The 25,107-nt window shown below is 36.0% G+C and overlaps 1 protein-coding gene across 4 annotated transcripts in view; it reads right to left on the bottom strand.

Annotated features, from left to right (window-relative positions):
- LOC150078026 (sister chromatid cohesion protein PDS5 homolog A-like) overlaps positions 1–25,107 on the bottom strand; it is a 797,139-nt gene that overhangs the window by 745,467 nt on the left and 26,565 nt on the right. The window contains exon 1 of one of the 4 annotated variants that reach the window (XM_090384328.1): positions 23,916–24,000. The exons of the other annotated variants lie outside the window; for them this stretch is intronic. The gene's annotated coding sequence lies outside the window, so the exon portion shown is untranslated. Of the gene's footprint in view, positions 1–23,915; positions 24,001–25,107 lie in introns of those variants that run through there. 4 annotated transcript variants of the gene reach the window in all.

A 25,107-nucleotide genomic window follows, 5' to 3' on the forward strand; every position in this document is an offset into this window, starting at 1 on the left:
AGAATTGTTGGGATATCAGAGACATGGTGTTACTCAGACATAAGGGATGCAGAATCTGAATGTGGGGGAGTACAATGTGTATAGACAGGGTAGAAGAGGAGAGGGGTTTTGCTCTTAGTTAAGAAGCATAATAAATCTAAAGCAAGGACATCCAATTCACATGGCTGGTGCAATGATGATCAGTTTGGTGCGACGTAAGCAAGTGAAAGGTGTATTAGTTATCTGACATCACCAGGGGTTCCTCCCATCTCGGCATTGTGTACTCTGCTTGTATGACACAGAACTCTGTGGAAGCCAGAGATTTAAAAAGTGTGTGGGAAGTGGTTTGTTGTGTAGTGTTATGTTCTGTTGTTTCTCTAATCATTTAGCTGTTGGTCCCATATTGGGACCCACTGTTGCCAACACTTTGCCACGAGGAGGCAGGTCAGGCACCCAGTAGGTTACTTAAGTACTCTGGCAGGTTCCGCCACCTATTTTCCGAGGATTTCAATGGCAAGGGGGATGAACACTAGAATTTGGAAAGGCCGAAAGAGGTTTTTGAGAAAGTGGTTGAATTTTTAGATGTTGATTAGAATTTGATGGCATTGTTAGGGGCATACTCGGTCAGTTTAGTCAGAGTTGGAGGGGGAAACCGGAGATTGGGGGTAAACAGGTAGAAGGATGGGAATGATGGAGTAGGCATCCCCAAAGAGGTCAGTGGGGACGAGCCCCACAGGGTGAAGTATGAGGAGGCAGGGCAGGGAGGGGAGGAGACAAAGACCCATCTCCTCCCTCCCTCCCTCCCCGGGGATGGGGTTTTAAAGGGAACCAAGTTTGAGTACCCGGTTCATATCACCAAATGGCGTGTTGGCAGCAAAGCCGTAGCTTGTCCTCACCGGCGATGGCTGCTAGGCCCATATGTGACAAAGCAGTGGGAAAATAAAAAATGGGAGTAGTTACAGACCTATTAACTGTGATGAGTAAAACAAACAACTAGACAGAGAAATAAAGTGGGCCAATAAATCAGAACGTCTTATAATGGTGGATTTTAAATGTCCAGATACTGATAATGGGTTGCTCAAAACACTAACAAGCCTTTTGTGGATTTACTACATGACAGTTTTCTACAGCAGCATGTTAGAAGAAAGAAGAGGAAGCAGTACTCTTGATCTGATTACACTACTCTGCATTTTGAAAAGAATTCACTGGTTTCTCAGAAAAGGTGTTTCTGAATCATTTTCTAATGCTGATTTCAAAAATGAGTTCCATTTGTTTATCACATCAGGTTTATTCAAAAATTATGAAATAAAATTTGATTTTTCACAAATTTTTATTAATTTTGGCAGAATTGTGCACTGAAATTATAACAAAATGCTACTTTTGTTATTTGTTGTTGTTTTTGTTTGTTTGATTTATTGGTGCAAGAGCTACTAAGGCCATAATGCACCTATTAGGGTATTGGTTAATACGGGTTTGGTTAAAGCAGCAGATCCTTAATTTACTGAACCAGAATGGTCCTTTCCCTGTTTTTCGAAATGCTAATACAATGGAATGACACCAGCTAGTAGGGTAGTAATCCTCATGATAGATTCAATTATATAGTTCTAGAAGAGTGGATTACGACCTCTTCACTCAAATGATATATCATGGCATAACAGATTCATTGGGACCATTAGCACTATTCTTGAATCGTAAGAGTGCACTGCATAGCTCGGTCATGGTAAAGGGTACATTACATGAAAGCTAGCAGATAGTATTAAAATTCAGGTTATATTTTGCTGCTTGTACTTTATATGACTTAAAGATTGGCTCGTAGGTGGTTACAGCTGAGAGTGTTTGAAACATTTCGCCTAATGAATTGACAATTTCAAGAGGATTAAGGATTTCTTTTCCTTTTAGAAGTAATACTGGAGTGGTTATGAGGGTATTTCCCATTAATTCTTCTGACTTTAGTCCAAACTGCTTTTAATGTATAGTGGAGGCATGGTGGATAGTGGATTTAATGTATAGTGGGGCGTGGTGGATATCCTCTTTATAGTGGAGGCATATCAGGACCATTTCTGTTTTACTCATTCATTGTATATGACAAGCTTTAGATAGTGCTTTCTTAAACTATATCAGATTAGTAGGATGTTTTAAATTAGTTGGGATGTTTCAGATTAGTTTGCAAAATAAATCCCAGTATCTATCCTTCTCTTTTTTGGTATTGCTACAAGCTGCATTCCCCCATATTTTCGGGTGGGAGCAGGTTTTCATAGATGATTTGGGTATCACAGCTTCTGCAGCTGCCATTATTTGCTGAGTAATGTAAGTTACAAAGAAGAAGAAATGAATCACTTATAAGTTTCTCAAATGGAAATCTGTTGTACACCACTGGAAACAGTGAAAAGAGCAAAGGTGGAGTTGGCTTTTTGGTCCATAAAGATATAAAAAACAACACTTTGGAATTCAAAAGTACATCACTAAGGGTGTTAAGGCTACTACTCAGGATTTCTAAGAGGTAAAAACCAAAGGTTATAATGATATATGCACCAACATTGAGTCATCATGATGAAGAGGTTGAAAAAATTTCCACCGAAATCGAGAGACTTCTAGATCAGGGTTTCCCAAAGTGTGGTATGCAGCCCGGTACCGGTCTGCAAAAAGAAAACACCGGTCCACAAACAACTTATTTGAAATATACCTACATAAAACTATAAGAAAATTTCCTGAAAAATGAAAATGTAATAAAATACCAAATACTCAGTTATAATAAAAATAAATTTAATGCTTTTATAATTTATTAAATTTATATCTATGATGCCTCTGCTCAACAAAAAAAAAAAAAAAGTGACTCGTGTGCTCATAAATTTTATTATGCCATGTAATTAGCACACATGCGTACATCTTGCACCTGAGGTGATGGAATGCCTGTGCCATCTCTAACTTACAAACCAGTGAGAACATCCTGTCATTTTTAATATGGCTGAAGAAATGTACACCTAACAAGTCAAGTGATGTGCAGCCTAGTACAAGTAGAGATAACGGAAATAATACTAATAAATGCCCTGGCAATGGGCAGACTGACAAGCATGGAAAGGAAACCCAAAATCACTTGGACAAAGCAGTTCCAGGAAAATTAATGGAGGCACTAGTTAAAGAAGCACTGCAGGATCATTTAGACAAGACTTCAGTTATAGCTCGGACACAGCTATGTCCGAGCTATAACAGCATGGTTTTGTTAAGGGGAAGTCTTGCCTGACCAATTTGATTGGATACTATGATGCAGTCACAAAGGAACTGGATGCAGGGAATAACTTTGATATTATATACTTGGATCTTAGAAAGGCTTTTGATACTGTTGCACATGGAAGACTGCTGCACAAATTGGAGCAGTGTGACATTGGAGGCAAATTGCTGCTGTGGATAAAGGGGTGGCTGAGGGGGAGAAGACAGAGAGTGGTAATCAATGGACACTGCTCGTCGTGGACTAATGTTATTAGTGGAGTCCCTCAGAGCTCAGTGTTGGGTCTATTATTGTTTTCTGTATTCATAAATGATATTGATGATGGTATATCAAGCTTAATGTCGAAGTTTGCAGACGATACAAGGGTAGGCAGGGTTGTCAAGGACGCTACTGACACTATGCTGCTGCAACAGGATCTGGAAAGGTTGAGCAGATGGGCTGAGAGGTGGCAAATGAAGTTTAACATTGACAAATGTAAAGTACTACACATGGGAAACAGCAACCCCAGAGCAACGTATCAACTCTGTGGTACTACACTGACAGTGGTAGAGAATGAAAGGGATCTGGGGGTTGGTTGTGCAGGCAGGTATGAAGTTCTCTGAGCAGTGCAGACGGGCTGCAAGAGTAGCTCATGGTGTATTGTCAATGATATATAGGAATTTTTCTAGCAGGGATAAGGAAGTGATTATTCCCTTGTATAAGGCAATGGTCAGGCCACTACAGGTCTGGAGGCCTCATTTCAAGAAGGATGTAGAGCTGCTGGAACGAGTACAGAGAAGGGCAACAAGATTAGTGAATGGAACAAAGGGGTGCTCTTACGAAGAAAGGCTTAAGTTTTGCAAATTACAGTGTCTGGACACTAGGCACCAGAGAGGTGATCTGATAGAGGTGTATAAAGCCTTGAATGGTTTGAGCATGCTCAATGCTGATGGGATTCTTCCTCTCGCTCAGAATAATCACCTGAGTGGGCATAAATTCAAATTGAGGAGAGACAGATGTAGGATAGACGTGCGGAAATTTGCCTTTAGCCAGTGGGTGGTTGGTTGGTGGAACAGACTTCCATCCCTTGTCGTGAAAGTTGATAGCCTAAATAAGTTTAAGGCTCAGCTGGACAGGTATTTTGAACAAACAGACGGGTGAAGTGGAAGTGGTTTTTTTTTTTTTTTTTGGCTGATGCTGCATAAGCTTGCTTTCTTGCATCAAATGCCTCTACTAATGCTAATGCTATTATGGAGATTATTTAAAATTTGGTTTCATCTGTGATACCACAGATTGTTTTGAAATGTTGTCAAATGCATGAAACCGTTGAAACTGAAACAGCACTTAGATTGTGTGCATCCAGAATACTCAAACAAGCCAATTGAATTTTTCATTAATAAAAAAATGAATATATTTCATCTAGAAAACGTTTTGTAAAGACTGTTTCCGTGAAACGTTGCAATGAAGACTTCTGGCTAATGGCTTCATATGAAGTTGCAAAACTAATATCCGAGACAGGATACCCTCATACTATTGGTGAAAAGTTAATACTTCCCGCACTAAAAGTAATTACATCTCACCTTTATAAAAAGAAAGAAAATCAGCTGCATTTACTCTCCTTATCAAATAATATTGTGAAGTGTAGAATTGTGGAAATGGCGAATAATATTGAAGAAACTCTCATAAAGCACATTCAAAGCTATAAATTTTTTTCTTTACAAGTGGATGAAAGTACAGATATAGCAGATAATGCCAATTTAATGTGCTTTGTAAGGTATGATTTTAAGGACACCATCAGTGAAGATCTTTTTAAATTAATCAATTACATAACTCAAAGTGGAATCAATTAGAACAAATGAGTCGGATTGAGTTGCAATGGCGCCGGGTCAATGGCAGGTTCTCATACGGGACTTTAGTCAAGGGGCTGAGCGGTAGCACCAGATTATGAATGGGTGCATTGTACTATTCGTAGAGAAGCATTAGCTGTAAAAAAAAAAAATGCCTTTGGTTTTGATTACAGCTATTCAAGAATGTGTCAAATTTGTTAACTATATAAAAGTCCATTCCTTGAATTCCAAAATCTTTACTGCTTTATGCAAAAATTAGGAAGTGATTATTATGAACATCTATTACACAGTGAAATTCGATGGTTATCAAGAGGGAATGTATTGAAACGACTAATCAAAATGAAGAATGAGTACTTGTTGTTTTTGGAGTTTTTGGCAATATTCAAATTTAAAGGTAGGTTTAATGATGATTTTAATTGGTTAATTAAGGTGTCCTGCTTATGTGATATTTTTGGTTTTTTAAATGCCTTAAATTTAAATTTACAAGGTGTTGATATAAATATTTTTAAAGTTCAGGAAAAAGTAGAAGCAGCTACAAAGAAAATTCAACTGTGAGTACTTCGAGTTTAAACGGGGAATTATAATTTTCTTCCTAGTTAAACCAAATTGCAAAAAGAGTATGTTCGAAGCGACATTCCAGTTGAGATTTCTACAGCGATTAAAGAACACCTCTTGGAATTGAAATCACACTTTCAAGAAAATTTTCCTCCAATTAACAGCAGTAAAATAAGGATCGTAAAGTCAGCAGTAAAATCTTCAAGATGCCTGGTCAGCGTGAAGAGGAAAAGACCAAACCCTCCAGCATATGACAGCACGACAAAACAAATGGCCCTCAGTCCCCAGCAGCTTTCACTCCCCCTCTTATGGCAGCGAGAGGATCAGAGTGGAAGTAGAGGGTGCTAAGAATCTGAGTACAACCAGGCTGCCATGCACGGAAACTGATTGTTTTGTTTGTTTTTTTGGTTTTTAGGAGCATTAGCAACCAAGACCATATTGCTCCGGGATATGCGGTGGTCATTCCCTGACCTTTCCGCATCTTCTGTATTTGGTGGTGACGGGTTCGAACCCCGGTCTAATCAAGAAGCGTGTGCTACGCACTGCTGCTCCTTCCCACCTGGCTACGGAGGCACCACACGGAAACTGAGCTTGGCCTGTTATAATGTAAGATCACTCATCGGTGAAGACAGGATAGATATTAGAGCTGGAAAAGAAATTAGAAAATGTGAATTGGAATATCATCGGTTTGGCTGAAACAAGAAGAAGAAATGAATCACTTATAAGTTTATCAAGTGGAAATCTGCTGTACACCAATGGAAACAGTGAAAGGAGTGAAGGTGGAGTTGGGTTTCTGGTTCATAAAGATTTAAAAAACAACATTTTGTAATTCAAAAGTACATCACCAAGGGTGTCAAGACTAATACTCAAAATGTTGTTGAGTATTAGTCTTGAGCATTAGGTTATAATGATTTATGCACCACACCAACATCGAGACATGATGATGAAGAGGTTGAAGAAATGTACACCGAAATTGAGAGTCTTCTAGATGAGCAGAAAACCTATTACACTATTATTATGGGGAACTTCAATGCTAAGGTTGGAAAAAGACAAAACAGCGCAGAAAGGGGAACTACAGGAAATTTTGGAATTGGTGAAAGACTTGTGGAATTTTCAGAATCTCAAGGATTGTCAGTAATGAACACTTTTTTCAAGAAAAGGGTGAACAGTAAGTGGACATGGAAGAGTACAAAACTAATGAAATCGACTTCATCCCCACTAACAGAAGATATATTGTGAATAATGTTACCGTCCTGAATAAGGTAAATGTTGGAAGTGATCACAGAATGGTAAGATGTACACGATATAGATGTAGGAAAGGAAAGGAAAAAACTGACTCGAGTAAATAATACAAAGGTCTTTGAGATAACAGAAGAGAAGAAAAAGCAGTATGTACTGGAACTTAAGAACAAGTTTGAGCTTCTGCAGACTGCTCAGGACCAAGATATAGATGAGGAATATTACAAATTTCTGAAAGTGATAAAGCCCAAGAAACCTATATGGAAAAAGAAATCCAAAGAAGAAAAAATTAGTCAAGAAACACTTGATATGATGAACCGAAAGCGAAAACTGAAGAGCAAGTTAAACACTGACAAGGAAAAAATTGAGTATACTGAGTTATGCAGAGCCATTAGAAAGAGACTCAGAGTGGACATAAGAAGATTTAACACAAGAAAAGTAGAACAAGCATTAAGGGAAAACAAAGGATTTAAATCAGCAGCCATGAGCAGTAATACAGAAAAACAAATGATACTGAAACTGAAGAATAGCGATGGTGTACTTATAAACAGCAGAGAAGGCATAATTCAAATAGCAGAAGACTACTATAGAGAATTATACAAGGAGCGAGGGAATGATGCCGGCAGTGGGGAAGATGGATCGCAAAGTAGCAACACATATGACATATCCGATATTCTTGCTGATGAGGTAGAACATGCATTGAAGAAAATGAAGAATCAGAAAGACCCGGGGAAGATGAAGTTACTGTTATTGTTTGTTATTTGGATTTTTGGAGCATTAGCAACTAAGGCCACATTGCTCTGGGAATATGTGGTGGTCATTCCCTTGACCTTTCCGCATTCTCCATATTTGGTGGTGATGGGCTTGAACCCCGGGGTATAGAGAATTATACAAGGAGCAAGGGAATGATGCCGGCAGTGGGGAAGATGGATCGCAAAGTAGCAACACATATGACATATCCGATATTCTTGCTGATGAGGTAGAACATGCATTGAAGAAAATGAAGGATCAGAAAGACCCGGGGAAGATGAAGTTACTGTTATTGTTTGTTATTTGGATTTTAGGAGCATTAGCAACTAAGGCCACATTGCTCTGGGAATATGTGGTGGTCATTCCCTTGACCTTTCCGCATTCTCCATATTTGGTGGTGATGGGCTTGAACCCCGGGTATAATCAAGAAGCGTGTGCTACACACTGCTGCTCCTTCCCACCAGGCTACGGAGGCACCAATTAAGTTACTGTAGAGTTATTAAATTGGGAGGAAGAGACTTAACACAAAAACTGGCAAGGCTCTTGACAAAGTGCATTAGAAAAGGTGTGATGCCTAAGCAGTGGAATAATACAATCATAGTTTTGCTGCATAAGAAAGGAGATAAATCATAAATTGGAAATTATAGACCAATTAGCTTGTAATAGTAGTAGTAGTAGTAGTGGCATGTGATGCAAGAAAGCAAATGTATGAGCTTATGCAGCATCAGCCAAAAGGGAAAAAAAAAAAAAAAACACACCATTCCCTCCAAATACCTGTCCAGCTCCTCCCTAAACCCATTCAACCCATCAACCTCCACAACGACAGACGGAAGCCCGCTCCAGCAACCAACCACCCGCCGGCCAAAGGCAAACCTCCGCACATCCACTCCACATCCGTCCCCTCTCAATCCGAATTATCTGAATCATGCTTGGCATTTTAACTTCCTTGTAATAATTCTTATTGTGAAAGAATATTAGCCAGATGGAAAAAAAAAAAAAAAAAAAAATTGGGTTCAGCCTTGGAAATTTTTCTGACAGCCAAATCTAGACAGCAATGTCATTATTACACTATGAATTTGAGTCAACATTTCTGAAGAGGGAAAAGTCTGAAACAGTATCTTTTTTGAAGCAATCATAATCAGTTGATTTCTAACAGCTAATCCAAACAGAAATCCACAGAAAGAAAAATCCTAGGTAAGTCGTTTCAAAGCATATTGTACTGGTAAATAATCTTGTCTGTGTTTTAATATAAAATAGGTATTTGTCAGTGAAATAGGAAAAAAAAAAAGGAGATTTTGAACAAATCCTGTTTTCTCCTGGTCCAGAAACTGTCCAAAAAGTTTTGTTTTCCTCCTTACAGTTATCCACTCTACAGCTTTTCAAAATTAAAAAGTTGGCAGCTATGCAATTGTGTTATTTCCTGTAAGTCAGGAAATTCCTTAACAGCAGGACTTTTTAAAAGACTTTCTATTCCAGAAAACCTTATACTATACTGAACCTAAAAACAATGATAACCGAATAATTCACCAAAACAGATCATGTTGTGTTCCAAAGTTTGCAAAAATATGCCTGGAAAGACTGATTTTATACACTGATGCCAAAGAACACCATTTTGAAATTTAACATACTGTTCTAAATTACCGTGATTTTTTTTTTTTTTTTAAATGAAAGTTTTGTTTATATCATATTTTTATACTTTACAAGAGAACTTAAAAGTGCATCCTAACTTTGGCTCAACTTGTATATATACACAATGGTGGATATACACTGGTGGTTGTTATCTACAAGTTGTTCACAAGGGTCATTACTAACAGATTAGAAAGAATACTTGATGAGAATCAACTGAAAGAGCAAGCTGGCTTTAGGACAGGATTCTCAACTATGGATCACCTTCACATAATATCACAGCTAATGGAGAAAGCAAATGAATATAAAACACCATTATTCCTGGCATTTGTGAATTATGAAAAGGCAATTGACTCCATACAGCATAAGGCAATGTTTCGGGCACTGGAAAGACAAGGCATAGATACCCCACATATTATGATTTTGAAGAAAATATATGAGAGTGCTACCTCCTTTATTAGACTAGACAAAGACAGTAGGAAATTTAAAATCTAGAAAGGAGTTCGACAAGGAGACACAATATCTCCAAAGCTGTTTACTGCTGCCCTTGAGGAAGCTTTCAGAAGATTAGACTGGTCGCAGAAAGGAGTCAATGTGAACGGAGAGCACCTAAACCATTTACGATTTGCAGATGACATTGTGGTTATAAGCCACGATCCCAAAGAATTAGAGAAAAATCTTAATCAGTTATGCACAGTTAGTAAGGATTTTGGACTAAAGATGAATACAGCTAAAACAAAAGTAATGATGAACAACCCTCGGGGGCTCACATCTGGTGAGTATGGGCTTGGCACACCCAGGGTCCTCAGCTGGATATCATCATTCTTCTCTTTCTTGGTGATTTCCTTCTACTTCTCTCTCTCTCTCTCTCTCTCTCTCTCTCTCTCTCTCTCTCTCTCTCTCTCTCTCTCTCTCTCTCTCTCTCTCTCTCTCACACACACACACACGCACACACACGGTAACTCAGAAATTTTTTTTGGCTGGTGCAGCATAAGCCTTAGGCTTCCTTGCACCATATGGCTAATAATAATAATAATAAGTATGCCACAGAAAGGGAAATAATGATTGAAGGAGAAGTAATTGAAAAGGTTGAGTCATATACTTATCTGGGACAAGTTATTAGCTGTAATAATGATAAATGGCTGGAAGTCAAGAGAATAATAAATTTTGGATGGATAGCATTCAGGAAATATAGTCACATACTGAAGAGCAATATCCCAGTTTGTCTGAAACGTAAAATAATGAACCAATGTATACTCCCCACCGTGACTTATGGAAGTGAAACTTTGGCCCTCACCAAAAGAATGGAACAGAAGCTGAGAACTACACAGCGAAGAATGGAACGAATTATATTGGGAATCAGACAGTTAGATAAGAAGAGAAACACATGGATTAGGCAGCAAATTCAAGTAAAGGACATTTTTATCAAAACTAAAATGGTCTTGGGCAGGACACATAGCTCGAAGACATGATGACAGATGGACTAAGAAAATAACAGAATGGTATCCAAGAGGAGCTAGAAGAAAACCTGGAAGACAAAGGCGGAGATGGATAGATGAAATTCATGAGTTTGTGGGTAGTAAATGGATGGCCAGTGCTCAAAACAGAAGGAACTGGAAAGTTGCTGGAGAGGCCTTCATCCTGCAGTGGATTGAAAATGGCTGATGATGATGATGAAAATAAGGATTCAAAACTCATTTACTTTTAATGTGGAAGAATTCTGTCTCAATGAACAAGAAATTGATTCTGTTATTGAACTGTCATGTGACACAGCATTAAAAGATCGCTTCAATCAGGTCTCATTGATAAAGTTTTGGCTAAGTTGCCGTGAAGATTATAAGCATTTATCAGAAAAAGATCTGAAATTTCTTATGCCATTTGTAACAACTTCAAATGTGAAACCGGATTCTCAACATTAGTTTTTTTTTTTTTTATATATAAAAAGTGCAGAAGAGATTGTACATCGAGCCAGATTTGAGAATCAAGTTGACATCTTTTTCCCCTGATTTAAAATTAATGTGATGGAAACACCACCCTACTCATTAAATAAATATTTATTTGCCCAAAAACAGACTCAAAAATATGTCAATTTTATGTAAACTTTTGATTATAAACAAAGAAATTAATTACCTATCTTTTATTTATATTTACTGATGTTAATGAATACCTAATTGCATTATTACTGGTGTTAAATGTCCTAATGGTAGTGTCATTATTCCCCGAACCTATGAGTATAATTATTGAAAATACATTAATTCATAGCTATAGGTGGGCCACAAAAAAAAAAAAACCATCTGCAAACACCGGTCTGCCATTGAAAAAGTTGGGGAAACCCTGTTCTAGATAAAAAGAAAACTTTCCAACCTTAGCATTGAAGTCCCCATTATTTTGGGGTGCAGAAAGGGCAATTATAGGAAATTTTGGATTTGGTGAAAGAAATAAAAGAGGTGAAAGACTTGTGGAATTTGCAGAATCTCAACGATTGTCAGTAATGAACGCTTTTTTCAAGAAAAGGGTGAACAGAAAGTGGACATGGAAGAGTCCAAATGGATTAACAACTAATGAAATCGACTTCATCCTCACTAACAGAAGATATATGGTGAACGATGTTACTGTCCTGAACAAGGTAAATGTTAGAAGTGATCACAAAATGGTAAGATGCATGCTTGATATAGATGTAACAAAAGAAAGGAAAAAACTGTATTGAATAAATAACACAAAGGTTTTTGAGATAACAGAAGAGGAGAAAAAGCAGTATGTACTGGAACTTAAGAACAAGTTTGAGTTTCTGAAGAACTTTCAGGACCAAGATATTGATAAGGCATACAACAATTTTCTGAAAGTGATAAAGCCAGAGAAACTTATAGGTAAAAAGAAATCCAAAGAAAAAAAAAAAATTAGTCAAGAAACGCTTGTTGTGATGAACCGAAGGTGACATATGAAGAGCAAGATAAACACCGACGGCAAAATTGAGTATACTGAGTTATGCAAAGTTATGCATTAGAAAGAGACTCAGAGAGGACATAAGATGATTTAACACAAGAAAAGTAGAACAAGCATTAAACGGAAACAAAGGACTTAAATCAGCAATCATGAGCAGTAATACAGAAAGACAAATGGTACTTATAAATAGCAGAGAAGGCATAATTCAAATAGCAGAAGACTACTATAAAGAATTATATAACGAGCAAGGAAATGATGCAAACAGTGGGGAAGATGGATCACAAATTAGCAACACATACGACATACCTGATATCCTTCCTGATGAGGTAAAACATGCATTGAACAAAATGAAGAATCAAAAAGCCCCATGTGAAGATGAAGTTACTGAACAGTTGTTAAAATTAGGAGGAAGAAACATGACACAGAAATTGGCAAGACTCTTAACAAAATACATTAGGAAAGGCATGACGACGGAGTGGAATAATGCAATCATAATTTTACTGCATAAGAAAGGAGATAAATCAGAAATTGCAGACCAATTAGCCTTTAAAATACTTCTGGGCTTCATAATGATTAAGAGAGGATCCTTCTCTGTGTCACATATGTTTTTCATTAGGAGAATGTAATCCATTGTTTTGCCTTTTTCTGCCACTACATTTCTCACCTTTAAATATAAGCATTTTGTCTGGTAGCAACTAAAAAAAAAAAAAAAAAAAAAAAAAAAGACCAATTTCACTAGCACTACAGAAGTCATTCTGATCATATATCATACAAAACATTTTGAACGATAGCCCACGGCAAATCTTTAATTTCTGGAACCATCCATCAGACATCTTGATATTTTCAGTATTCAACCAATGTACAAATAATTCAGCCTTGATTTTTAAAATATTTCTGTCTATAGGATTTTTTTTTGCCCACATCATTAGCCATTCCAAAATACCTTTTTAAGATCCAGATACTTCACCCTTCCTGTTCAGATCCTACCTGCTGCAGCAGATTTCTCTAAGCTTCCAATCTTTTTTTTTTTTTATCTTTCTGAATGGTTAACATACTCTCATGAATACTAAACTGATTAGTGATGTCTGCCTTAGAACACATCCCATTAGTTTAGCTTGTCATTATAATGTGGTGGAACTTAAGAAGAGGGTCACTATAAAGAACTTGGATTGTATTAAAGGAATTGAATGTGTACAGTTGTTACAATTTTTACTTTATTATATTCTTTATTATATGGTGTATTATATTGTACCACAGATGGTAATGTGCAACATCACTCGGTCACTTTTTTTGACTCTTCTTCAGCAATCACAGAAAGAGAAGCTGTAAGTCTTTTGCAAAATAAGGAATTAATTAATTAACATTGATTGTATCAATAATTATTATTTAATTAATAGTATGTATTGATTTCACACTGTCAACAGATTATCATGATCTACAGGAGAATCCAGTATTTTAGAAATATTTTGTGGTTGTGTGTTCATAATTAAAGCACATGGTTGTTGCTCATTAAAATTTATGTCTGTCAAATTATGAGAAATATTTCAGGGTAATTTATTACTAGTATTAATAGTGACAAATGATTGCAGCAAGCAAACTTAATGCATCAGCCAAAAAAAAAAAAAAAAAATCAAATTTCACCTATCCATCCCCTCCCATAGTTTTTCTGACTCTTCCTTGAATTTATTCAAACTATCCACTTCCACAACAACAGATAGTAGCTTGTTCCAAATCAATCCCCCGTTGGCTTAAAGCATACTTCCGCACATCTATTCGGCAACCATCCTTCCTCAATTTAAATTAATGTCTCCATATATGCATAGTCAGAACAAGAGAAATAATCCTATCAGCACTGAGAATGCTCAAGCCATTCAGTCTTAAACACCTCCATCAGATCATCACATCATCATTTAGCTCCCTGTAAGCATTTGATACACTTCTGGCATTCCCATCCCTAAAAAATTCCTCATGTAGGTGCAAAATATCCTCCTCATGCAGTGCAAAATGTAGGTGCAAAATATCTATTAATTCTGTCACCAAACTGAGCAGAATTATCAACAGTTAAATCATTCATATCTAATGAACCAATGATTCATATCTTATTTACTTATTTACATAAGTAAATAAGTCTTTACTGCATTTCTTGCCAGAGTTCTTTGGTAATCTACCTTAGCTTGCCTAACCTCCTGTGACTTGATTGCCAACTTGTTTATATACTGCAGGGCTCTGTATCACCTGGCACTTTATATGCATCCCATGTATATTTCTTTTCTGCCAAAATCTCATCAGTATATCTGCTATTCATTTAGGGCTAAATCTTGAACAGTATCTCTTTGTTGGTTTAAAAAGTTTAGTAGCTTCTGTGATTACATTACTCAATGCTACCCATTTAAAATTTGCTGCTTTTAATATCACCAGTTGGTCCCACTGAACAGAATTTAAAAACAGTCTGAGACCAATGTAGTCATTTAAAAAAAAGCAAAGGCCCTTCCCTTTATCCTTGACAGCAGTTACATCTTTAAGTAAATTACACATCTATACACTACAATTTCTGCCACCTGGTGTTTCTTTTATTTACAGATTCATAACGCAGAAAAAGTTGTTGTTGATAATCAGATAAGGAGCATTACTGTCTCTTGTTACCTTTCGAATATGCTGGTGTAGAAAACAATCATCCAATAAATCCATAAAAGTCTTAATACTATGTGAGTGACCAACCCACAAGTTCCAGTCAATATCTGAAAAGCTAATTACAATCAGATCTGCAGCAAAATGAAGAAATCTAAAATGGAAAAACAGGGTCACTAGTTTAATCAATAAGAAGTTACAGAAAAACATAATTCAATGGAAGGAAATACAGCAGACTCTCGATTTACTGGGATCGGATTAACAGAGACACTTCAAGACTCCAAATTTAAAAAAAAAAAAAAAAAAATTCAAACAGAAATCATAAAATTCAAGTAATAACTAGAATAGGTATAAACAGATGTTTTGCAAGTCGTAAATAAGCGACAAGAAGCAGCATTATAAGTCGTCATTGGGAGATTAGTGTACCTATTATATTGCATATTGCAACCCCACTCCACTGTCTTCACACCAGCTGCTCAAAAAAAAAAAGAGACCAAATGTTTAGTTTGTTTTAGTTTGTTGCTGATTGTTGTCTTCCATCACACCGCAAAAAAAAGATAAATTTTGCTTCGTTATTTACGTCAGGGATGTCGGAATTTTTTTATAGTAAATAATTTTTTTTTTGTTTAGAAATCGTGAAAATGATAGGTAAATGCAAAACAGTTGCGCTTTCAGTTAAACAAAAAGCTTGAAATTATTCAAAAGTTTGAAAACGGTGCATTTGTTAATCTTTAAAGAACCATTATAATTATGGTGACCAAACTATACGCAACATCGTAAAAAATAAAGGAAAGCTATTAGATTTAAAATCAACATCGTAAAAAAATAAAGGGCAGCATCGTACTGAATATGCGAGTAGTGCGTGGGAAGTTTTTTTGTTTTTTTATCTATTGCAACTACGGATTTACGTAAATTTTTTTCACTAAAATTTTTTTTTTTTTTTTTTTAGGATTGTAATATTTAAAACAAAAAAAAAATTCATAAAATAAGCAATCAATAATGACAATCACGGCATGCACAAATTGAAAATGTGAGATACGGAGTAACAAGCAAAAAAATAGGTAAAAAGAGAAGATTTTTATGATTTATTTATGGCTTTTTTTTTTATATATATATGACTGAAGATTTCAGTGAAGGGAACACATTTCACCATAATAACATAAAATCCCACAGAATTCCAGCTATCGGTATTTTCGCAAATGCAATAAGATCAAGTTTACTATCCATTTATAATGGGGGGAAAAAAAAAAAAAGACCAAATGTTTAGTTTGTTTTAGTGTGTTGTTGATTGTTGTCTTCCATCGCACCGCAAAAAAAAGACAAATTTTGTTTCTTTATTTATGTCAGAGATGCGGAATTTTTTTATAGTAAATATTTTTTTTTTGTTTAGAAATCGCGAAAATGATAGGTAAATGCAAAACAGTTGCGCTTTCAGTTAAACAAAAAGCTTGAAATTATTCAAAAGTTTGAAAACGGTGCATTCGTTAAAGAACCATTATAATTATGGTGACCAAACCATACGCAACATCGTAAAAAATAAATTGAAGCTATTAGATTTAAAATCAACATCGTAAAAAATAAAGAGCAGCATCGTACTGAATATGCGAGTAGTGCGTGGTAAGTTTTTTTGTTTTTTATCTATTGTCATATTTTTCTACATAGGTTGCTGAACATTTTTCAATAGAGAAAGTCCGCAACTTTCGCAACTACGGATTCACGTAAATTTTTTTTCACTCAAATTTTTTTTTTTTTTTAGGATTGTAAAATTTAAAACAAAAAAAAAATTCATAAAATAAGCAATCAATAACGATAATCACATCATGCACAAATTGCACATATGAGATATGGAGTAACAAGCAAAAAAATAGGAAAAAAGAGAAGATTTTTATAATTTATGTAATTTATGTATGGCTTTTTTTTTTTTTTAAATATGACTGAAGATTTCAGTGAAAGGGACACATTTCACCATAATAGCGTAAAATCCCACAGAATTACAGCTATCGGTATTTTCGCAAATGCAATAAGATCGAGTTTACTCCCCATTTATAATGAATTGCGCTAACAGGACTTGCATAATTTATAATGAATTCAGAAACAGCCCAATAAACCGGAAATTGCAAATTGTGTTTATTGTTTTATAGTAGTGACCTCCAGAAATGTGCTTTAGTAAAATGTGAGCTCGCGTGGGGTGATGTGAGTTTTCACCTTTACCCTGTGAAGTTCTTTACAAAAAATAAAAAATTACATTTTCGCATTAGCATTAGTAGAGGCATTTGATGCAAGAAAGCAAGCTTATGCAGCATCAGCCAAAAAAAAAAAAAAAAAAAAACCACTTCCACTATACCTGTCCAGCTGAGCCTTAAACTTATTTAAGCTATCAACCTCCACCACAAGGGATGGAAGTCTGTTTCACCAACCAACCACCCGCTGGCTAAAGGCAAATTTCCTCACGTCTATCCTACATCTGTCTTTCCTCAATTTGAATTTATGCCCTCTCAGGTGATTTTTCTGAGCTAGAGGAAGAATCCCATCAGCATTGAGCATGCTTAAACCATTCAAGGCTTTATATTTTGACCGTTATATAAGTGACAGCGGTACTAGGAAATCTATGAAGAAAAGGAAAGCGATCGAGTTGGATCGTAAATTAAAATACTAAAATAAGAATGTATGAAAATGGTCAAACATTAATAAATATCGCGTAGAATTCAGATTTGTCAATAATAATATAGTAGCAATATGTTACTAGTCATTCCCAAGTGACAGTGGTACTAGGAAATCTATGAAGAAAAGGAAAGCGATCGAGTTGGATCAGAAAATTAAAATAATAAAATAAGAATGTATGAAAATGGTCAAACATTAACAAATATCGCATAGAATTCAGATCTGTCAATAATAATATAGTAGCAATATGTTATTAGTCATTCCCAAGTTACATAAAACTCAACAAAGCAAGAAGTCCTGGAATGTATCTCTTACGTATGTCAGGGACTTTTGTATTTTTGGATTAACCGGGAAATCAATTATCCAGAATTTGTTTTTTTACCATCTATCCCGGAAAATCGAGAGCCTACTGTAATTAAAAGATACTGAAAATTACAATTCATATTCCAAGAAGTCTTGGTGATGATAACAGTATATACAGTAAAATGTTAAACATTAACAATATTAAATTGCAATATTAAACATTACAAAATACTGAGGATATTAGAGACAGTTATAAAGAATAGAATACTTTTCATATTCATGGGATTCAAGACTAGAGTTGATAAAGTGAAGATAAGCACAGTATTTGGAAAAATTGGGGAAGAAAAGAGATAAATTATCTATTTCTGTCACCTGGTGATCATTTTTAGCTTGTACCCCACTTTTACTTGCACACAAAAACCATTCTGTACAATCAGATATCTGACGGAGCTCTTCCATAAGTAATTCTGTGTCTGTTTCTATATTAGCAATTCAAGAAAAACTGTATTGAAAAGAATGAAAATTGCTACAAAGTTGATCTTATATGAGGGGGGGGTATCAAAAAGTTCATACCCCTTACCTAGAAATAACAGCCCTAGAAAGGTGAAACTTCACAGGAACTTTAATCCTTTTCTATGCACTCTCCATGTATAATAACACATTTCTCCCATCTATGGATCAGGAAATTGATGAAGAAATGAAAGCTGTGTATGTGAAAGCCTTGATCACAGAAGTCACTTTTTTGCCTGAAACCACAATTCCGCTTCATTGATGACTTCCTGAGATGAATCAAAGCCACTGCCAGCATTCGTCATTTGTCACCAACTAATTAAAAGAGTTCTCAACATCCGCATTACACAAATCCAACAGTTGGCGAGAACAGTGCATTGCTTCTGCAAAGGCATCAGCAATCTTGGAACCCATCGTGCGGAGACCTTAGACATGTGCAGATGGTCATGTAAAATACTGTGGGCAGACCCACAACTAATTCCCACTGCATTTGCAATCAAATGAATTGTCACACGTCTGTCACTCAGCACTAGCTGCTCAACCTTCGCAGCCATCTCACTTTTGTGGATGTTGATGGCTTTCCTTCTCTTGGCTTATCAAAGACACTTGTAGGACCACACTGGAACTCTCATTTCCGATTTTTTTAAAGTGTCATAAGATGGACAAGTCTGCCCATACACAGCTTTCATTTCTTCATCAATTTCCTGAGCTTTCTTGTCCTGCAAATGCAGGAACTTATTCACTGCTCGATACTCTACTTTGTCAACCACTGCATCCTTCCTCGGATTCTGGGCTCCATCTCTGGTGTATGATAACCTACTGGAATGAAATTTAACATGTTAGTTATTGAATATGCAGACAACTTATATTAAAAACAGCATCTTCCTACTGATGTTTTATTTGGTCAGGGTAAAAAATTTGATACCCCCCTCGTATATGGTTTCATATGACTGCTAGCAGTTTGCTGTATGGAAAATTTATTTCAAAAATAAATTTTCCATACAGAAACAAGGACATCCCAGAATACATTGATTATTTGTGCATTAAGAATTTGCAGATAAAGGAACCACTAAGTGGGAGTGATCATGGTGTACTGAAGTGGAATTTACTTAAAGATGTAACTACCATCAGGAGTGAAGGGAAGGGTTTTTGCTTTCATAGAGATGACTTACAGTGGTCTCAGACAGTTTTTAAATTCTCTACAGTAAGACCAACTAATAATGTTGCCTACAACAAATTCTAAATGGAAAAGCATTTGAGAAATTAATCGTGGAAGCTACTAGCTTTTCATACCGATTAAGAAATACTGTTCGAGGTTTAGCCTAAATGGATGCCACATGAACTAATGAGACTTGTGGCAGAGAAGAAAAATGCATGGGATGCATATAAATTATCAGGCGACACAGAAGCCTATGGCAGATATAAGCTACCATAGATGGATATAAGATACGGTAGATATAAGCTATTCTAGTCTGTAATCAAGTCACAAAGGAGGTAGTAATAGTAGTGGCATTTGATGCAAGAAAGCAAGTGTATGAGCTTATGCAGCATCAGCCAAAAAAAAAAATTTACAAAACGAATCCCTCTAAATGTTTGTCCAGTTCCTCCTTAAATTTTATTTAACCTATCAACTTCCATAACGACAGATGGAAGTCTGTTCCAGCAATTAACCACCCGCTGGCTAAAGGCAAATTTCCACACATCTATTCTACATCTGTCTTTCTTTAATTTGAATTTATGCCCCCTTAGGCTCGTAATCTGAACAAGTGGAAGAATCCCATCAGAATTCAGCATGCTTAACCCATTCAAGGCCTCATACACCTCAATCAGATCACAGGGCAGGTGCCTAGTCTCCAGCCACTGCAATTTGCAGAACTTAAGCCTCTCTTGGTAAGAGGATCCCTTCATTCCCTTCACCAATCTTATTGCCCTTCACTGTACACGCTCAAGCAAATCATTCATCCTTCCTAAAATGAGGCCCCCGGGTTAGGCAAGCTAAGGCAGATTATGAGAAATCTTTGGCAAAGGATGCTAAGAAAAACAGCAAGGATTTCTTTACTTATATAAACTCTAAAAGGAAGGGGATGAATCAGATTGGCCCACTTGATATCAATAGTTGAACTGTTGATGATCCTGCTCAGATAGCTGACAAACTTAATGAGTATTTTTCATCTACATTCACACATGAGGAATTCTTTAGGGAAGTGGAGGACAGAAGCTTATTAATCTCTAACAGGGAGCATAATGATTTTGTAATAACTGAAAGCAAAGTGGAGTAGAAATTGTTGAAGTTAAACATAAGGCACCTGGGGTAGATGGGATCTATCCAGTTATATTAAAGGAGGTAATCAAATCCTTAGCCATAATTATGAGAGCATCGTTGGACTCATGGGAGGTACCCACGGACTGGAGATGTGTAAATGCATCCCCAATTCACAAAGGGGGATCAAAGGGTGACAGGAGTAATTACAGACCTGTTAGTTTAACTTCTGTTCCGGGTAAAAAAAATAATGAAGTCACTGGTTAAAGAAGCATTGAAGGATCATCTAGACAGGACCGCAGTAATAATTCGGACACAGCATGGGTTTGTTAAGGGGAAAGTCTTGTCTGACAAATTTGATTGGATAATACGATATGGTTACAAAGGAACTGGATCCAAAAAATAATTTTGATATCATATACAGGCAGTTCCCGCTTTACGAGTTTTTTTTTTCCAAGTATCAAGTATCAACAAAATCGAAAATATGAATCATTTTAACATTAATTTTTTGCAACAAAATTGCAAAAAATGAATGTTAAACATTCACAAATACCACATTCCAAACCATGTGTGTATACAATACAGTGTACCCCACTTTACGATATTAATCCGTTCCAGGGACACCATTGTATTGTGAAAAAATAATAATGTGAACCCAATAACACATTGTTTTTTGGTAATTAGTTTCAAGACCTTGGAAGTTTAAATTTTCGCTGTATAACTAAGCTATTTATCTCTCTAAAATGTCATTTTTAACGTCACGAGTGTGACCTTAAGGCCATCTAAAAGGTTACGAATGTGGTTTGTAAACTGTATTAGTTACTAATTTAAATCATTAAAATGCACTACACTTTCATCGTTATCATATGTTCAGTTATAAGAATCAATTTTGAACACCTTTATTTTTCTAAAGCACATTTCTGGAGGTCATGACCATAAAACAATAAAAACAATTTAAACTTTCCGGTTTATTGGGCTTTTCTGTTAGTGCAAGCAATTATAAACAGGTAGTAAACTCCACATTATTGCATTTGCAAAAATACCGATAGCTGGAATTGTGTGGTTTTTATGTTATAAGGGTGAAATGTGTTTCCCCTTTATCTTCAATATATAAAATATATTTATAAAAAATATATAATGGAATGTGTTTCCCCAATATCTTCAATCATATAAAAAACAAACAAACAAATTTTTAGAATCTTCTCTTCATTCCTTTTTTTTTTTTTTAAGCTTCGTAAACTTGTTACTCTGCGTGAATCGTGTTAGTAGCAATTTGTGTGTGCTGTTAAAAAATGCTTATGCATATGCAATCAAGAAATTTATAAATAAAAGAGAAGATTATCTTGGAAACAAATGCCTCTTGCAACATTTCTGAAGACGACGACGACTCCTTGTGCAACAAACTAACGAGTGCCGAGCCAATAATGAGTGATCAAGACTGTGCATTTATTCGATGATGATGAAGAATAAACATTCTTTAACATTTGTAAGTCATAAATAATTTCTTTATTATAATTTTCTTGATTTTAAAGGCTACATTTTCATTTCTTTAGAAAAATCAATCATTGTTTAAACATAAACTAATTAGCCAACTAATTTTATTGTTGATAACGTAACCCCTATTTTTAACATTATGTCTATGGGAAATAAATTCCCGCTTTACAAGTTTTCACTTTACAATCGCAGGCTAGGAACAAATTAACTCGTAAAGTTGAGAACTACCTGTATTTGGATTTCGAGAAAACTTTTGATACTGTTGCGCATGCAAAACTACTGTACAAATTGGAGCAGCATGGTATTAAGGGCAAGTTGCCCTTAATACAATGGATAAAAGAGTGATTGAGTTGGAGAATACAGAGAGTGGTAATCAATGGATGCTGTTCTTTGTGGACTAATGTCATTAGTGGAGTTCCCCAGGGTTTGGTGTTGGGTCCACTGTTGTTTTGTATATTTATCAATGTTACTCATGAAAGTATATCAGGCTTAAGTCCAAGTATGAAGATGATACAAATGTTAGCATGGTTGTTAATGATATTAATGGTAGTGTGCTACTGCAACAGGATCTAGAAAAGTAGGGAAAATAGGCTGAGAAGTGGCAACTAAAATTTAACATTGAAAAATGCAAAGTACTGCATACGGGTAGAAATAACCCCAGAGAAAGTACCAACTGTGTAGTACTACACTTAGGGTATTAGAAAAAGAAAAACACCTGGGTGTAATTGTGCAGTCAGATATGAAATTTTCTGAACAGTGCAGACAAGCTGCCAGAGCAGATCATAAGGTATTGTCAGTGATATACAGGAATTTTGCTAGAAGGAAAAGGAGGTGATTATCTCTTTGATAAGGCAATGGTCAGGCCATGCCATACATGTCTGGAAGCCTCATTTCAGGAAGGATATAGAGTTGCTTGAACATGTACAGAGGAGGGCAACCAGATTGGTGAGGGGAACCAAATGGTTCTCTTACCAAGAAAGGCTTAAATTCTGCAAACTGCAGTGTCTGGAGACTAGACATCTGCAAGGTGACCTGATTGAGATGTATAAGGCCTTGAATGGGTTGAGCAGGCTCAATTCTGATGGGATTCTTCCGCTTGCTCAGATTACGAACCTGAGGAGTCATAAATTCAAACTGAAAAAAAAGACAGTTGTGGAATAGATGTGTGGAAATTTGCCTTTAGCCAGCGGGTAGTTGATTGCTAGAAAAAATTTCCATCTGTCGTGGAAGTTGATAGCTTAAATAAATTCATGGAGGGAACTGGACAAACATTTAGAGAAAATAGACATGTGAAACTTTTTTTTTTGGCTGATGTCACATAAGTTCATATGCTTGCTTTCTTGCATCACATGCCTCTACTACTACTACACCTGCTCACAAGGCCATGCATGTACTTTGTAGCTCAGTGTGAATGTGTTAACACCATCACTACAGTGAAGGCCAGTGAGCTTGTTCTAAATTGTGTTAAGTGGAAGAAGTTTTAATTCATAAACATTTCATTATGTTTATTGGAGCTAACATTAAGAATTTTGAATTAGGCAATTAAACAAAATATATTAAAGCAGTAATGGGAATGCATAAAAGTTTCATCAGGTTATGCATCAATGTTCCAAATATTATTACACCCCTAATTCTTCCTGCTAGATCAAGCTAGTTTGTCTTGAAATATGAAATACAGGTGGTCGTTGATATGCATTGTTTGACTTTCATATATTTGCCTTTATGTATTCCAGCCATTATTTCTTACAGCAGTTTGATCCACACTTTTTTTTTCTCTTACATTTCATTAAGTGGCACAAATATAGTAACAGTACAGGAAAAATAAGAATAAAACTTACACACATGAAAATTTTTTTAAAACAAAAGACAGTAATGCCTGTTAATAAGAAATCTTAAAAAGTGGTTAAAAATATACTTTGGGCACTGAGACCTGCACTTAATGTATGATGCTGAACTGAGTTTAGCTTCTGGTGCTATATACAAAGAAATTTATATCATCTAGTCCAGGGGTGGGCAACTTTTTTTGTCAGCGGGCCGAATTAAATTTTCGCATCATGATGCGGGCCGGTATAGATTGAACGATTTAATAAAAAAAATCAGAACCTAAAAAATGTTATATTACTTGAATTAGCAAATTATTAATGTATTTTTAAAAAAAATATCTGAATGTCCAATTATCATTGAAAATGTGGCATTCGGCATCAATTTTTCTTTTTTTTTTAATTCGCTCATTTTATGGGCTATAAATTATATTAAATTAAAAATTGTAATAATTAGAAAAGGCATAAAACAAAATATCTTGCACCAATATTATTTTTTTCAATAAGAAGTCAAACCCAAAGGAATTTCGTTCGATCGATGCTACAATAATAATTAGGAAATAACTCTTTGACGCTGCGTAGAATCACTTGGTTACTGTTGTACTGGCCGCGATTTCCGATTGAACCGAATTAAGCCGAACGTTTACGGTGAGTGTAGTCAGGTATGGATTTTCTATATTTATGCATTTACCGAGGGGGCCGGATTGAACATCGTCGCGGGCCGGCTGTTGCCCACCCCTGATCTAATCAGTCTGCTTCCTGGAGCACTCCATAAAAAAATCTGGGTACAGCATAATTTTGTGGCTGTGAGGAATAGAAAATTGATAACATTCAGTGAGGGTGAATTGTTCAAATAATTATAGTGGTTGCATGATTAGTAGTTTATTAAATGTCTGCATATGCACACTGTAACTGCAGTTATACTTCCATCTACTGCAGCACACACGTTCTGGTAGGTGATGGCAGCATAATCACAAATCTGTAACAATGGCAGAATTTACCAACAAAGTTCAATTCTTTTGGTTTTTGTTATCGATCAACAACTTCTGTACAATCTGTAACTTGTATGGTTTCATCTTCAGATGGTGATAACACATTACACACTGTTGACCTTGACATGTTAACCTCACAGGCGGCACATTATATGGATTTCCCTGGGTGTAAAACTTCCTCGAACCAGCTCCACTGCATTCTCACTGTTATTTGTTTTGCCACCATTTTGGAGTTCCCTGTGCTTTGTGTAAAACTTCCTTGGGCCAGATCCACTGCACCATCAGTGATGAGGCG

Source organism: Mastigoproctus giganteus, chromosome 11, assembly GCF_048544385.1.
Source record: "Mastigoproctus giganteus isolate SK-2022 chromosome 11, ASM4854438v1, whole genome shotgun sequence".
NCBI lineage: Eukaryota > Metazoa > Arthropoda > Arachnida > Uropygi > Thelyphonidae > Mastigoproctus > Mastigoproctus giganteus.